Below are 13975 nucleotides of genomic sequence, written 5' to 3' on the forward strand. Positions count from 1 at the left end.
TAATAGTTGTGATATTTTGGCTTCAGTATCAATCATGAACAAGAGTTCACTCTTTGCCGACATCAGCGACATGATCCCTGGCTCTTCCTTTGCTATTTAGCGGAGCTCTTGGAGCAGATTCAGGACCATGAACTAACTTGCTCCTGAAGACAAATGGTGTCTCTGAGGCAAGATCAAGTACTTAAAGTTACGAGAGACCTGAAAGAGACCTGTGGGTTCAGCCCTTTATTTTGAAGATAAGGTAGCGGCCCAAAGGACTCGGAACTTAATGACATGTTACCCATGTTTATCTCCTTATCATACCCGTAAATAAAAGGGCTTCTGAGTACTCTTTCTTAATTTTGTTTACCTCACATAGTTACTATTTAGTTTTGGTTATATTTAGTCATTAGGAATTATTTGTATACTATAAATGTGATAACACCCTGTACCTTTTTGTAGTATATAATATTTTTGTTGTTGTTGTTTTGAGACAGGGTTTCTATGTGTAATCCTTGCAGACCTGGAACTAGCTCTGTAGGCCAGGCTGGCCTCGAACTCACATACTTTTTCACTCATACACACTTCTGAGGTTATCAAAGACACTTTATTTTTAAGGTCACAGTCACCCCTGTAGAGAAATAAGAGGGTTTTTTTTTTCTTCCAACTGCACAGCGGTAGACACCGTCCCCCAACAGGGGCCTGGAGGAGCTGAATCAGCAGTTCCAACAAAGGGAAAGGAAACGAGTTAATTTAGGGGAGCCACTCGAGAATAAACAGCTAGCTTTACAAGGTGTCTCTCCGAGAACACTTTGATGCCTGCATTTAGAGAGTGAGGGTACGGAGTAATTGGTGGCTGCATTGGCAGATCAAAGTATTGCAAGCATTGCAGGCTGGGCAATGAAACCCTTCTCACTTTTCCTGCATTCAGTGTGCATATTTTGTAAGCATAATAATAATTTGTCCCTGCTCAGGGCCTTTCATCTGGGGAGGAGCTCAGGGCGCTTTGAAGACGTTAATAAGAAAAAGACCTGCTAATTAGAAGTCGCTTAAGAATAAAAACTCTCCGGGTTGGCAGGAGGGGTGGAAGAGGGCAGGAGGTGACGAAGAGCACAGCGAAATGACGTCTACGCATGAAAATGCCCATGAAACCTGGGCCTCTGTGACCCAGAGATTGGCTGCGGCTGCTTGGTGCGATTTCTGTAGCATGCTGCTGGATTTCATGAGCTGATTAAGCGGCTTTCTCGAGACAGTCGCAACAGATGTTAACAAGAATAATTCAACAGTCTGTGGCAATCGTGACTTGAAGAGCACACGTTGACCCAGCAGCTTTCTGTAGAAAACAAAGAGGGGGGCTAGGTGGGACGTCATAGATGAATTTTAACATTACCCGGAAAAGTCATAGCGTGAACCCAGAAAAGCAAGGTTAGGACAATGACTTTACAGCTCTTTCTAAAATTATTATTTTTTTTAAAATTTGGGCTGTCATTTTGTTTTCGAGACAGGGGCTCACTAAATAGCCCAGGCTAGCCTCCAACCTAAGGCTCTTCAGTCTTAGCCTCCTGACGACTGGGATGAAAGCTTGTGTTCTTCACAGTTGTTTCTCCGGAAGAGCCAAGTTCAATTCCAACCCCAGTTCCAGGGAATCCAAACATACATAGCACACGGACATATATGCCATCAAAATACCCAAACACACACAATAAAATTAACAATAAAGACTTAACATTGAAATGTGAAACAATAATAACAAAATCAGGGGCTAGGGAGGTGGCTCAGTGGGTAGAAAGGCTTGCTATGCAAACTTAAGGACCTGAGTTCAAATCCCTAGAACCCATGTCAGAAGCCAGACAGGTAGTACGAATGGGAGAAACCCCAGTGTTCCTACAGGGAAATGGGAGATGGAGAGGTCCTGTCTCAAATATCACGAAAGGTTAAGACGGATCCAAGAAGTTGTCTTCTGACCTCCAATACGTGCATTGTAACACTCTCACCTACCTGCACTCATGCACCTGAGTGTGTGTGCATTTGCACACACACAAACATACATGCATGCACGCACGCACGCGCACACACAGAGTTCAAATGCCAGAGCTGTAGTGAAGGCCTGTTATTCTGGAGACTTGGGAGACTGAGGCAGGAACCGCAGAGACCTGTGCAAGGCAATCTCAAAATAATAAGAAAATTTAAACAGATGTAGCTCACGGCTAGTGGGTTTGTCTGGTAGACACAGGACCTTAGGTTTACTCTGCAGTCCTGCCAATAAATAAATAACCATAAACAAACACTTTTTAAAGAGAGAGAGAGAAATGAAACTGCTTATTGACTTCAAGTCTGCATTTGTTCAGCTTGCTTTAGTTGGGCAAGTGACCTAATATCCCATATTTCTCAACTTCACCGCTTTCACTCTGAACAAAGTCTCCCTTTTTCCAGAGGAAGCCTTTGGCCAATTCAAGCCAACTCCCTGGGGCATCTCCCGGGGCCCCTTTCCAGGGCCCGGCTTTTCTAAACTTGGTATCCTAATGGGCTGGGACGGATTCCCTGGCTGACTCTGGAAGCTGTCAGAGCCTCGCTGGTGACTGCGCTAGGCTTTCCTAGTTTCTCGCGGGGCATCAGCAGTTTTCGACTGTAAATCCCTTTCCATCAAGCAGGAATCAAGCAGGCAGCCTCCCTGGCCTGGAGTCCCTTCTGTTCTTTCTCTCTGGCGGCTGGATTCTCAGTTGCCTGAAACCCCCGCCCCCTGGAGACGGTCCGAAATATCAGGCTACCTGGACCAGCTTCTTCAATGACCTCATAGCTGGGTACCTGGTCCAACTTCTTCGAAGATCCTCCTCCTCTTGTTTTCAACAGCCCGGCGGCAGGGTGGGGGATGGGCTCTGTTTTCCACAGTTTGTGTCGGTTGGCTCGCTGCCAGCGTGCTTCAGTTGAAAGAAAATAACACTAAAACAGAAGGGCGAGAGGGAAATGGGGGAAATAATGAGAACCTGTTTTTCTGAGATCTGACCTGGCCTTTTTTTTTACTGGAGGTGATTTGGGACTAGTCCGGGTTACACAAACTTGCCAGCCACTCAGGAGAGAGGCGAATACCCTCTGGTGGTAAAATTTGATGTCTGCAATGAATCCCCTAAATTTCCTTTGCAGGCAAGTGGTTTACCTGCGCTTGGAGTCACACACATCTACCTTTGGACTCAGACATCCACACGTAGAGAAGCTGACGCAGTCCTTCCCTTGAGTGACACAGAGAGGTTCAGCCTTAGGAGACCCGCTCCTGCGTGAAGGCCTCTTTTGTTCGGAGTTCTTGTGTAATACGTTACGCAGCCTCAAATTCTGAAATTTACCACATCGCTTCATGATAGGGAGAGATCCTTATCATAACACAGTATCCAGAGCCGTAACCGTTTTCTGTGCCTGTTGTTGAGGATGCATTCCTTATGGCTGGGTTTGCTGCGGGCCCTTGTTTTCAAAAGGCTTAGAGAATTTCTTTTTTGTTTAATTTTTGTAGTCGATTTATTTATTCAGTGTGTGTATTCATGTCTGTATGAATGTGTGCATGCAAGAATGTGTGTGCATGCAAGCAGGCATGTGAAGGTCTGTCCTTCTACATTGCACCTCCAGGGGTCCAAATTCAGGTGGTCAGATTTGGCAATAAGCACCTTTCCCCTCTGAGCCATCTCATCGGTACCGCTGTGAGATTTTTTTCTTTTGATGCTCCCAATATGGTTCCATTCTGCTTTGTGCTTTCCATTCAGAATGTGTCCATAGCCAGGATCGCTAGTCTGCCTGTCAGGATCGCTGCGCGGTTCTCAAGCTGATCGGCAGCACAGAACATGATCAAAACAGACGCTCAGGCTGGCGCTGAAGAGGCCTGGATGGAATGTTCCCTGGAAGCCGGTGTTCCTGTGGGTGCTGACCGCGCGCCTTCCTGAGGCTGCCGTGCCTTTGGCTTTTCCTTTTGGGAATAATGCCAGAAAGGTCACTGTTTCCAGTTCAGAATATTCCTTTTAGTTTCTGCTTTGTGAGAACTCTGCTAAAAGCCTTTTCCCTTGACCGTTTGTCCTCCTGGGCCAGAGACAGCTTCCGAAGAGGGAGAGTTTAATCAAGTCTGGGCCCCTGCTTGACACCTCGAATGATTGGCTGAACTTGCCCTTGTCCTCAAAAAGTGGAACAGCCTTGTCTGGACGGAGCCGGCACCTTAAATATGCAATTGCTCCTTGCTGAGATGCCCGATTGCTACCTTGGAGGACAAACGGCCTTCCTGGTGTCCACCTCCACAAATGTTTGGTTGTTAAATGAGGAAGAACTTTAAGCAGAGTCGGTGATTTACTCACAGCAGAGTGAGATTAGGACCATAGAAACGGGTCCTCTGGTTCTCTTTGGTTAATTATACTTCCTTTATGGCTGTGCCTGCCTAGCGCTATTCCTGGTGTTTCATAGTGAAATCTACGCTACTCAAATAATAGTGACATCTTAAGGAGTCGTTTGAAAGGTATCAACCATGGAAACCTTTACACGTGGGCTTAAAAATGATACAGCCATTAGCTCGAGACAGGCAGTCCTCCACCGCTCTCCAAAATAAGTCAGTCTTATTGTGGGCATACACCATACAAGCTGATGGCTGTACACACGGCTGGGTAGCTGGGAAGAACTGCAGGGATGAGCAGAGATTGCCAGGCAATTACCAGAGCGTGGGTGGAGGAGGCCAAAGAACAAAGGAGGGCGGTGGGCTGGGACAACTGGGAGCGGCTTAATACAGGAAGTGGGTGCGTGGGGAGGGCAGGAGAGGAATCCAAAGGTAAAACAAAGCTTGGGCTGAGAAGAATAGCCCTCCCAAGGAGAAGAAATAGCTCCTTGCAGGCTCCAGAGTACCAGTGTGGAAGCTGCAAGGGCTGCTTTTGTCAAAACTCCTTTTCCGGTGATCGGATCAGTTTAAAGAGGGCATGCGTACAGGTTGCTTTTCACAGGTTGTAGGCTTAGTGCACACAGCCTTCCAGACAGGGCACAAGTTCTCCCACCCATCCCTCTGCCAGCTCAGGCCTGGTGTTTCTAAAGAATTGCTCAACTGCCATGCTTGATATTTGGGGTGCACAGAACTCGAGCATTGTCAAAGCTCTGTGTACTTACTCCACCCTTCCTTCTATTGAGTCCAGGACTGGGTGGGTCAGTCTTACGAATATGAATGGAGAAGGCCATCCTTCACTCCTATAAATAAATGCTGGCCCAGATAACTTGGAGCCCCAGCCCCATGGCTATTGTTCTCAGCAAATGTGCGAAGGTATCCACGTGAAATGACTCGAGATGACTCCTGACTCCTTGTCAAGAGGCCTGGAGAGTTAAATGCAGTCTTTCAGAGGACCTGGGTTCGATTCCTGGCCACTCACAACCATTTATAACTCTAGTTCCAGGGAATCCAGCACCCTTTTCTGACTTTGTGGGTATCAGGCATGAACATGGTATACATACATACATGCAGACTAGATATCCATACCCATAAAAGTAAATCTAATAACTTGTAAAATCCCTAACAATAAAATGAAACAAGAAAGAATTGTCAAGAACAGCATTTCAGTGATCATAGTAATGATTGGGTGTAGCAAAATAACAAAATATCACAGCACCGTTTTACCAAAAATGCCCTTTTCCTTAGAAGAATTGCAAGGTTAGGGTCATAAACCAAAAGCAAAAAGATATGATAGTGGGTAAGGGACTTGTTTGGAGGCGAGGCTGAGGTAGGAGGGGGATAACAGAAGGTGAGATTATATGAACAGAATATATTATATACATGTATGAAACCATGCAAGAATGTTTTTTAAGAGAGAAGGCAGGGCATGGTAGTGCACACCTTTAATCCCTGCACTCTTGAGGCAAAGGCAGGTGGACCTCAGTGACCTCAAGGCCAGACAGAACTGCTTAGGGAGACTCTGTGCAGAGGGGTGGGAAGATCTCCACTGTTAGAGGTGGGTCTGGTGGTTTCTGCCTGTAGGTCTCTTGCACTCAGATTTTACTGAAATGTGCTTTGGTCCCCACTAGACACCGCTTTAACCACAGCACCTGCTGCTGACCTTGTCTGAGACTTGAGGCAGCTTACACCCTCTGGCCTCGATCGCCTACCTGATCCATCTTTCTCATCATTTCATCCAGTTTCTTCCTTCCTTGCGCAACCCTGTTTGTAACCGGCTTCCGTCCACCCTGTGATCGACCTGAATGTCCTCCTCAGCCCCCGCTGGCTGCTTCCGTGTTAGCCCACAGGCCTTGCTTCCTTTCTCATGCTTAGGCATGGATGACCACCCTGGTTCTGATCCTGCGCCCTAGAACACGCACTTCAGGGATCGAGCTGAGCAGCCGTGACGCTCTCCTGGTCTTGTTTGTTTGGCGAAGACATAGTTTGGGAGTTCCCATCCCCATGCTTGCAAACTTGAAGGGAAATGCCATCACATCACAGAGCGTGGGTTGACTGGACATCCTCCTTTGTGAAAACACTACCTCTCTTCCGTGGTCACAGGTCATTTGTCATTTCTTCAGCTGTGACTCCTCTCCCACTCGTTTGGTGCAGATGTCCTCTTACCTCTCCTTGTCAATCATCATGCTTTAAAAAAATACAAAAAAACAACTTTGCACTTGGCTTTACCCTTAATGTTATCAGTTAGATCATTATTGGTGAAACTGAATACTAGGGCTTGGTGCTTGCTATTAGGTTAAGGGTTTCCTTGGAGAGGGCCCAGTTCCTTTAATCAATTTTTGAAAATAAGAAACTGCTTTCAAAATCTTGGCTTGAAGATCCTTCCTTTGAATTAAGAATACTTATCTCTGAATGTCTGAAAGGTCCAGGACAATATTGGTGTCTCCCAGTTCTACCAGACAGCCGTCCTTGCCTGGAGAAGAATGTGGACAGCCACGGCAGACCAACGGCTGCTGTGCTCAAAAGACAAGCTGGCCTTTAGATCGAGAATGTCTAAAAAAGGCAGGGGAAGAATATTCCACCACCCCTGTCCATTTAAATACCACGGGCAAAGCCACGGTGTTCTCTGAGTGTTCAGTTAGTTCCGGTTTACAGCTCGAAGCACTTTGTGTGTAGCGGAGCTTAGTCCTTCCTGCATTCCTTCAGATCAGGGAGCTGACAAGCAGAAATAAGCCAGTTTCCAAATGTGGACGAGAAGCACTGGAGGACTCAAATAACCAATTCAGGCAGCAGTGAGATGCGTGCGTAATGCGGAGGATCCAGCCTTCTGCAGGTCTCAGAGACTGGGAAGGAGATGCAGAGTCAGTGAGAAAAACACACGGCCTTCTTTTCTGAGGGATAAAAGCTTCTCTTCTTCCTCTTATTATTCTTTCTGTTTCTTGTTCTACACTATTCTTTTTTGTTCTGTTCTTTCACCCGGATGTTTCCCTTCTCCCCCTCTCCTGATATCTTCCTTCTCTTCTACTCTATTTTTGTCCTTACAGCTTATAGACCCCAGCAGAATATTTCAAGCAATATAAAAATTACCATGTGGTTTAATTCAATTTTTTCAATGAATGATTACAACGAATACAAGTAAAAAAAAACAACATGTGCCAGGCAGTGGTGGCGCATGCCTTTGACCCCAGCACTTGAGAGGCAGAGGCAGGTTGATCTCTGTGAGTTTGAGGGTAGCCTGGGCTACAGAGTGAGTTCCAGAACAGGCTTCAAAGCTACACAGAGAAACCCTGTCTTGAAAAACTAAACCAAGCAAGCAAAATAATCATAATAAAAAAATCAGAAGAAAACCAAAATGGTTCCCATTTTCCTTATGTTATTAAACATTTTACATATTACAGGTGATAAACAAATTATCTCCAAGAATCCACACACACTTAAACATTTATTTATCTCTGAGACTTCTCATAGATCAAGAGCCTTTCAGCCTTAACCGCTTACATAGGCAGGAGTTTTTATAACTTCCAGAAAACCAGGTTCCTAGTTTCACTTTTCATATTTTAGACTCCAGTCCAGTTATCTCTACTAAGCATCCAGCTCTTTGTTTTCTAGGTACATGAAGTCAGTTGTTTAAAGTTACGTGTTAATTGTGATCCACACTGAAAACCATGAACCTATTTCCCAGTATCAAAGAGAACTCGAGTGAACTCCTGGGACTCGATTGTTTTCCTTAATGTTATGGTAGCAACAAAATGGCGCTGTTCCCGGAGTAGCTGCAGCAGGCAGTGGGTCACGAGACCACCGCAGGCCACGAAGGCAGCTGGTCCCAGGCAGGGAGTCACTGGCAGGTGAGAGACAAAGACAGCTAGGCACACCATGCAGAGAAAGTGGGTGTTTATTTAGTGGGTTTTTAATTTAGTGGGTTATGGAGGGAAAAGAGAAAGGGGGGAAGGGGAGAAGGGAGAAGAGCAGAGGGAGAGAGAGGCAGAAAAACAGAGAGAGATAAAGAAACAGAGAGGAGGGGAGTAAAGAGACAAGTGGGGAGAAGGGAAGGAGGCAAAAACTGCCTCTTTGGAAGAGAGCCAGGAAGGAAGGAACTCAGGCTGGAAGTGGAAGGAAGATCTTAGCAGAGGGGGTGGGGGTAGGGGTGGGGGATAGGCAGGAGTGGGTGGGGCTTGTCTCTTAAAGGGACAGGACAGACCCAGACCATTACATTAACCTAAACCGTAGTCTATACAGCTCCTCAAGAAAGTCATAGGTTCTAACTGTGTGGCTCATCCTTGTTCCTGGGTTGTTTTTTTTTTTTTCCTCTGCAGCCCCTGCCTTATCAGGGGCCGTACTTTAAACAGTACATCTTAAGAAGAAATCATCTTCATAATAATCCACAGGTAAAAACTACCTAGTAGGATGGGTTATTTCCGTGAGATAATCACACTATATTAAAGGCAGTGGGGATCTCCCCACACCCATTCATATCCTGCCAAATACCAGGGGGAAATGGCAGCATCAAACATGCAAGGGCATAGCAGTAGCAAGAGATATTCTGGAGTCGAAGCCTTTGGGGCCTTGCCTATCTGGGATTCACCCATCAGTGCCTTGCATTCCCGTGGGCCAAAGCAGAATTCAAGCGCCACTTGCTGCTCTTCTGTGTAACTTCAGGAAGACACCACAGCACTCCCCAGAACTAAATATGGTAGCCTCTGCAGCACGGGACTGGCTACTTTAAGTGGAAGGCACAAGATGCTGTGTAATAGACAGTGTCTTTCCAGAGAATACCTTCTTACCCTTGGCTCATGGGAGGGGCTTATTTCAGCCCACACCGTCCACATAAGGGCGGTGTCCTGAGTCACCTTTGCCCTGAGCCTACTTTCTTTCTTTTTGATGGCTACGAATATGTGAAATATTGTGCAAGAAGTGCCAGGTTTCAGACGTTGGTCCTGATCACTGTGACTGTAGGCTTGCGACCTCTTCCCACTGTGAGCCTGTTTCCTCGTCTGAAAGGAGAAGAATAGTAAACCACCTCGCCAAGAATGGGTACCTCAGAGAGAGAAGAGTTCATCCCTTACAACCCGACACACGCAGTAACACACTCGGTATCTTTTGTTCTTATTTATTTACAAATCTACTTGTTTGTTTTGAAACAAGATTTTTTTACTCTGGAAGGTTTCTCTGTAACTTTAGAACCTGTCCTGGAACTCACTCTGTAGACCAGGCTGACCTCGAACTCATGGAGATCTGACTGCCTCTGCCTCTGGAATGCTAGGATTAAAGGCTTGTGCCACCACTGCCTAGCCTCAGATTCTTCTCTTGTCCTTAATATTCATTTTCTTTCCTCTCTAGATGAAGACCCCCTCTCCCCAGTCACCAGAACCCATTTTCAGGTGTCCTCTGTTATCCTGGGGACTTCTGGCCTAGTCCTCCTCACCCCTGGCCACTAGGATAATATTGTATAGACTCAAAGTGAGATGACAGAAGTTTAAAAATAGGATTTTCTCATATAAAAGTAACACTGGCTATGTACATGATTGCTTAGTAATTATGCCTAATGACCTGCCAGCATAATAATATGGTCTGTATCATTAAATACATCAGCTACCTTATTAGTCCTTATTTGGAAATGGCATAATGTCAATAATCTCAGCAGTCAGGAGTTCAACAAAGTAAGTCAGAAGTCCAAGGCTAGCCTGAGCTACATAGTGAGAAATTGTCTCAAAACAAAAAAACAAACAAACAAACAAATAGATTAAAACAAGCGATGTTTTCCTGAAGACCTGAGATGCTGCTTCTGGTATCTCCTACCTGTCCCTGAACTCTTACCGCCCAGAAGTCATCTTTAAAACCACAGGCATAAAAAGCTATGAGTCTCATATTTACACTCCAGTCACACCTGATTGACAGCCTACCTCGTAAAAGTTTTTATTTTCTTGATTAAAAAAAAAAACCACCCAAACAGATAATAGAGCTTGTGGGGATGGCGCAACAGGTGAGAACATCAAGTGCTCTAACATGGATCTCCAGCAACCATAAAAATCTGGGTGTGAGCACGGCCTAGCTGGCCTAGCTCCAGGTCCATTCGGAGGCTCTGTCTCCAGCAATCAGGGGATAAAGTATAGGCCTCCCGACATCTTCCTCTGGTCCCTGCATGCTCTGCATGTACATGAATACACACACACACACACACACACACACACACACACACACGTGCATAGATGCCACACACACATGCACACCCGTACCCAAAAAGAAAAGGCAAGCATCTATGTAGCAGTTCTAAATGATGTAAAAATAACGCAACAGGAACACTGGCCAGTTTTCTTGTAGGCCGGGGACCATTTGAGATGGGTTTGAATCTTTTGGCCTTTGCTGCTCACTGGCTCATCCTCCTATTTTGGTACCCTCCCTCCTGGAGAACCAGCCTCGGGCTTTGTGTGTGCTAAATGCAGTTCTACCTCTGTGCTCCACCCTTGAGCTGCCCTCTTCATAGCTTTTAGCTGAACCCCATTATTTAGATTTTTCCCTCTGACCCCTTTCCTGGGCCTACATTCAACCACAGTGTCCTTTCTCAATGCCCTTCCCTGAGACTTGTCCTGTGGCCCCGTCACAGGACACGTGAGGACTGGGGTGCTCAGTGCCTATAGGAAGATGTTTTCTCCCCTGCCGAACCGAATGGGGGTGGTTCTCACTGCCCTGGTGCCTCTGTTTCCTGCCTTGGGGTATCATTATGTAACTGGGGTTGTGGAAGCCGCTTTGCAACTTTAGAGAAAACGCCAGAGTACCACGGGGAGACTGACTCGGACCCGGCTGCTGCACTGCTGCTGCGTTTAGTTCATCACCAACTCAGACTTACCTATGAGGTTCGCAGGCACTGACATTTTTATTTATCATCTCATCAACACTCTGGAATACATATGTTTAATATGTCTTTGTCTGTTCCTGCTGATGCTGTCGGTCATAGGGTTTGTTTCCTCAGAGCCAGCCTCCTAACTAAATAGGTTCTTCGGTGTTAAGCACACACCCTTCAAATAGTACCAGGGTAATAACAGTTTACACAGGCACCACAAATGTTGGCAGGAATGTCCTTAACAGAGTCCTGCTGCTGCTATGTTTTCACAGTTCAACATTCTTTCTAGGGGTCATTGGAACCCTTGGCCTTGCCAGGACTGTTGCACTGGGAGGGCCTGGAGACTACGGGAGGTGGGGCTGCACTTTGGAAGTGGCCCACTAGGGGCAGATTGTGTGTGTGTGTGTGTGTGTGTGTGTGTGTGTGTGCGCACACGTGCATATCAGAGCATGAAAGGAAATCAGAAGACAACTTGTGGGAGTCAGTTCTTTCCTTCTATGTGGGTACCAGGTATTGAACTCAGGTCGTTAAACTTGGTGCCACTTGGTGACAGGCATCTCCTTCCTTCCTTCCTTCCTTCCTTCCTTCCTTCCTTCCTTCCTTCCTTTCTTCCTTCCCTCCCTCCCTCCTTCCCTCCCTCCCTCTCTCCTTCCCTCCCTCCCTCCCTCCTTCCTTTCCTCCCTCCCTTCATTTTTTTCTTTCTTTCCTGGAACTAGCTCTTGTAGACCATGCTAGTCTCGAACTCACAGAGATCTGCCTACCTCTGTCTCCCAAGTGCTAGGATTAAAAGTGTACACCACCGCCGCCTGGCATGGTGCCAGACATCTTTACCCCAAGCTGTCTCAGTAGCCCATGAAGTTCACATGGCATACTGTGCCACTTCCTTAAGTTGGAGGCAACTATAGTGGAATAAGTTTCTGAAAGCTGTAGTAAGCTGGCTTCTCCCTCCAGGGCTTCACTTTGACAAGAATACGAATGACAAGTTTGGAGTCTGGTGTGCCATTATAATCATGTCCCAGGGGGTGAATACCCCATGTGCAAGGAAGCCCCGGAGCCGTTTTCCATGAATTTGATTGACAGCCTATCTACATTCTCAAGCTCTTCTGGCCAGCAGGTTAGCAAAGATGTGATCTCCTGTGACCCTTCTGGGTACAACCACCTCCTGAAGGCTCCTGGGTCCACACTGCCCTGGGAAGGGAAGAACCATTCTGTCCCGACGTCCTTTCAGCTCCAAGCTGCTCTGCAGACCACCAAACTGCTCCTGGAGGTGCCCGCGCTTGTTCTTCATCATTTTCAGGGCTTCCTCTCGGGGCCTTTGTCCATTTTCTGCAGATGTTGATGGGGAGCTGTTTCACTGTCCAGTCCTATCAGTCTCCAACTTGGTGTCTTTAGGGTGAATACTCCTGGTGACTCATGGCTACTGACCTAACCAGACCAGAAGCTCCCTGAAGCCTGCAAACAAGAGCATGCTCACTCCACACTCTCATCAGGATGGTTGCACGGTAGCCCAAGAAATGCACAGCCTTGATTACCTCAGGAAGTTGGGTAGTCTGTCTGTCTGTCTGTCTGTCTTCGTTTTTAAAGATTTTATTTTGCATGTGTGTGTGTGTATGTGTTGTGTGTGTATGTGTGTGTTGCATGCATATGTGTGCGTATGTGTTGTGTGTGTATGTGTGCGTGTGTATATGTGTTTGTATGTGTTATGTGTGTATGTGTTGTGTGTATGTGTTGTATGTGTATGTGTGCATGTCTATGTATGTGTGTGTATGTGTGTGTGTATGTTTGTATTTGTGTGTGCGTGCATGTGTGTGCATGTGGTGTGTGTGTGTGTGTTTATGAGCATGTGCCACACGTGTGAAGATGCCACCAGAGGCCAGAAGAGGGCTTCAAATCTCTGATGTTGGTGCTGGGAGTGGAACTTGGTTCCTCTGCAAGAGCAGAAAGTACTCTTAACTCCTGAGCCTTCTCTCTAGTTCCAAGGCCTTGACTTTCCAAGGTTGCGTTCCAAGGACAAGAACAAGGTACCCAGGCCTCTGTCCTTCTCAGAACACATGTGAGCTCTTTCTATAAAGGTGCTTTCCTTTTCTTTTTCTTTTTGGTGGCTGTTGTTAGCATACAAACAAATTGGTTTCATTACAACTTTTTCTTACACAAACACACAATTATACCTTGTTCTTATTCCTCGCGCAGATACACCATCATCAGTCCGTCCCCCCACCCCACCCCTTATTTTTATTCTTGTCTTATTCTTGAGTCCTATAAGGGCTTGTTTATCCAGCGGTAGTCTCCTCTCCTGGAGGTACAGCTGACTTCTAAGGATAATTGATTAGAAGAGATTAGGAAAAAAAGCTGTTCAAGTTTTGGTTTTCTTCTCAATGATTCTGGAATTAAATGTCACCCCCATGACCATTTTGACCCCATGTCAATTAATATTTTCTCCCTTTACTTGAGGACAATTTTCTTTTTTAACAAATATCTTATTAATTCCTTGAGAATCTCATACAGTGTATATGAATCATATTCTCCCTGAAGTCCTTCTAGATCTATCCCAACCTCATATCCTCTTTTCTATGATTTAATAATCCACGGACTCCAATTTGTGTTGCCCATATACTCCTAGATGTAGGGCTGTCCTACATCCTATTCTAACGCAACCTGTCAGGAGCCGCACCCTTGAAGAAAACTGTTTCTTCTTCTCCCAGAAGCCATCAGTTGGGGTGGGGGTTCACAACCCCCCTTCCCATTCCCTGCTAGATTGTTGA

General features: G+C 46.1%; 1 long non-coding RNA gene across 2 annotated transcripts; it reads right to left on the reverse strand.

Annotated features, from left to right (window-relative positions):
- Positions 1-572: 572 nt before the first annotated feature.
- Positions 573-4265, reverse strand: LOC146892307 (uncharacterized). 2 transcript variants are annotated; one of them, XR_015004903.2, is made up of 3 exons: positions 3160-4265; positions 2748-2919; positions 573-1312 (listed from the first exon to the last, which is right to left on the reverse strand). It is a non-coding gene; the product is annotated as an uncharacterized LOC146892307 (long non-coding RNA). The 2 variants fall into 2 exon arrangements; XR_015004902.2 differs by having other exon boundaries at positions 3134-4265.
- Positions 4266-13975: the final 9710 nt, after the last annotated feature.

The sequence above is a fragment of the Myodes glareolus genome, chromosome 12 (assembly GCF_982192425.1).
Source record: "Myodes glareolus chromosome 12, mMyoGla1.1, whole genome shotgun sequence".
NCBI classification, from domain to species: domain Eukaryota; kingdom Metazoa; phylum Chordata; class Mammalia; order Rodentia; family Cricetidae; genus Myodes; species Myodes glareolus.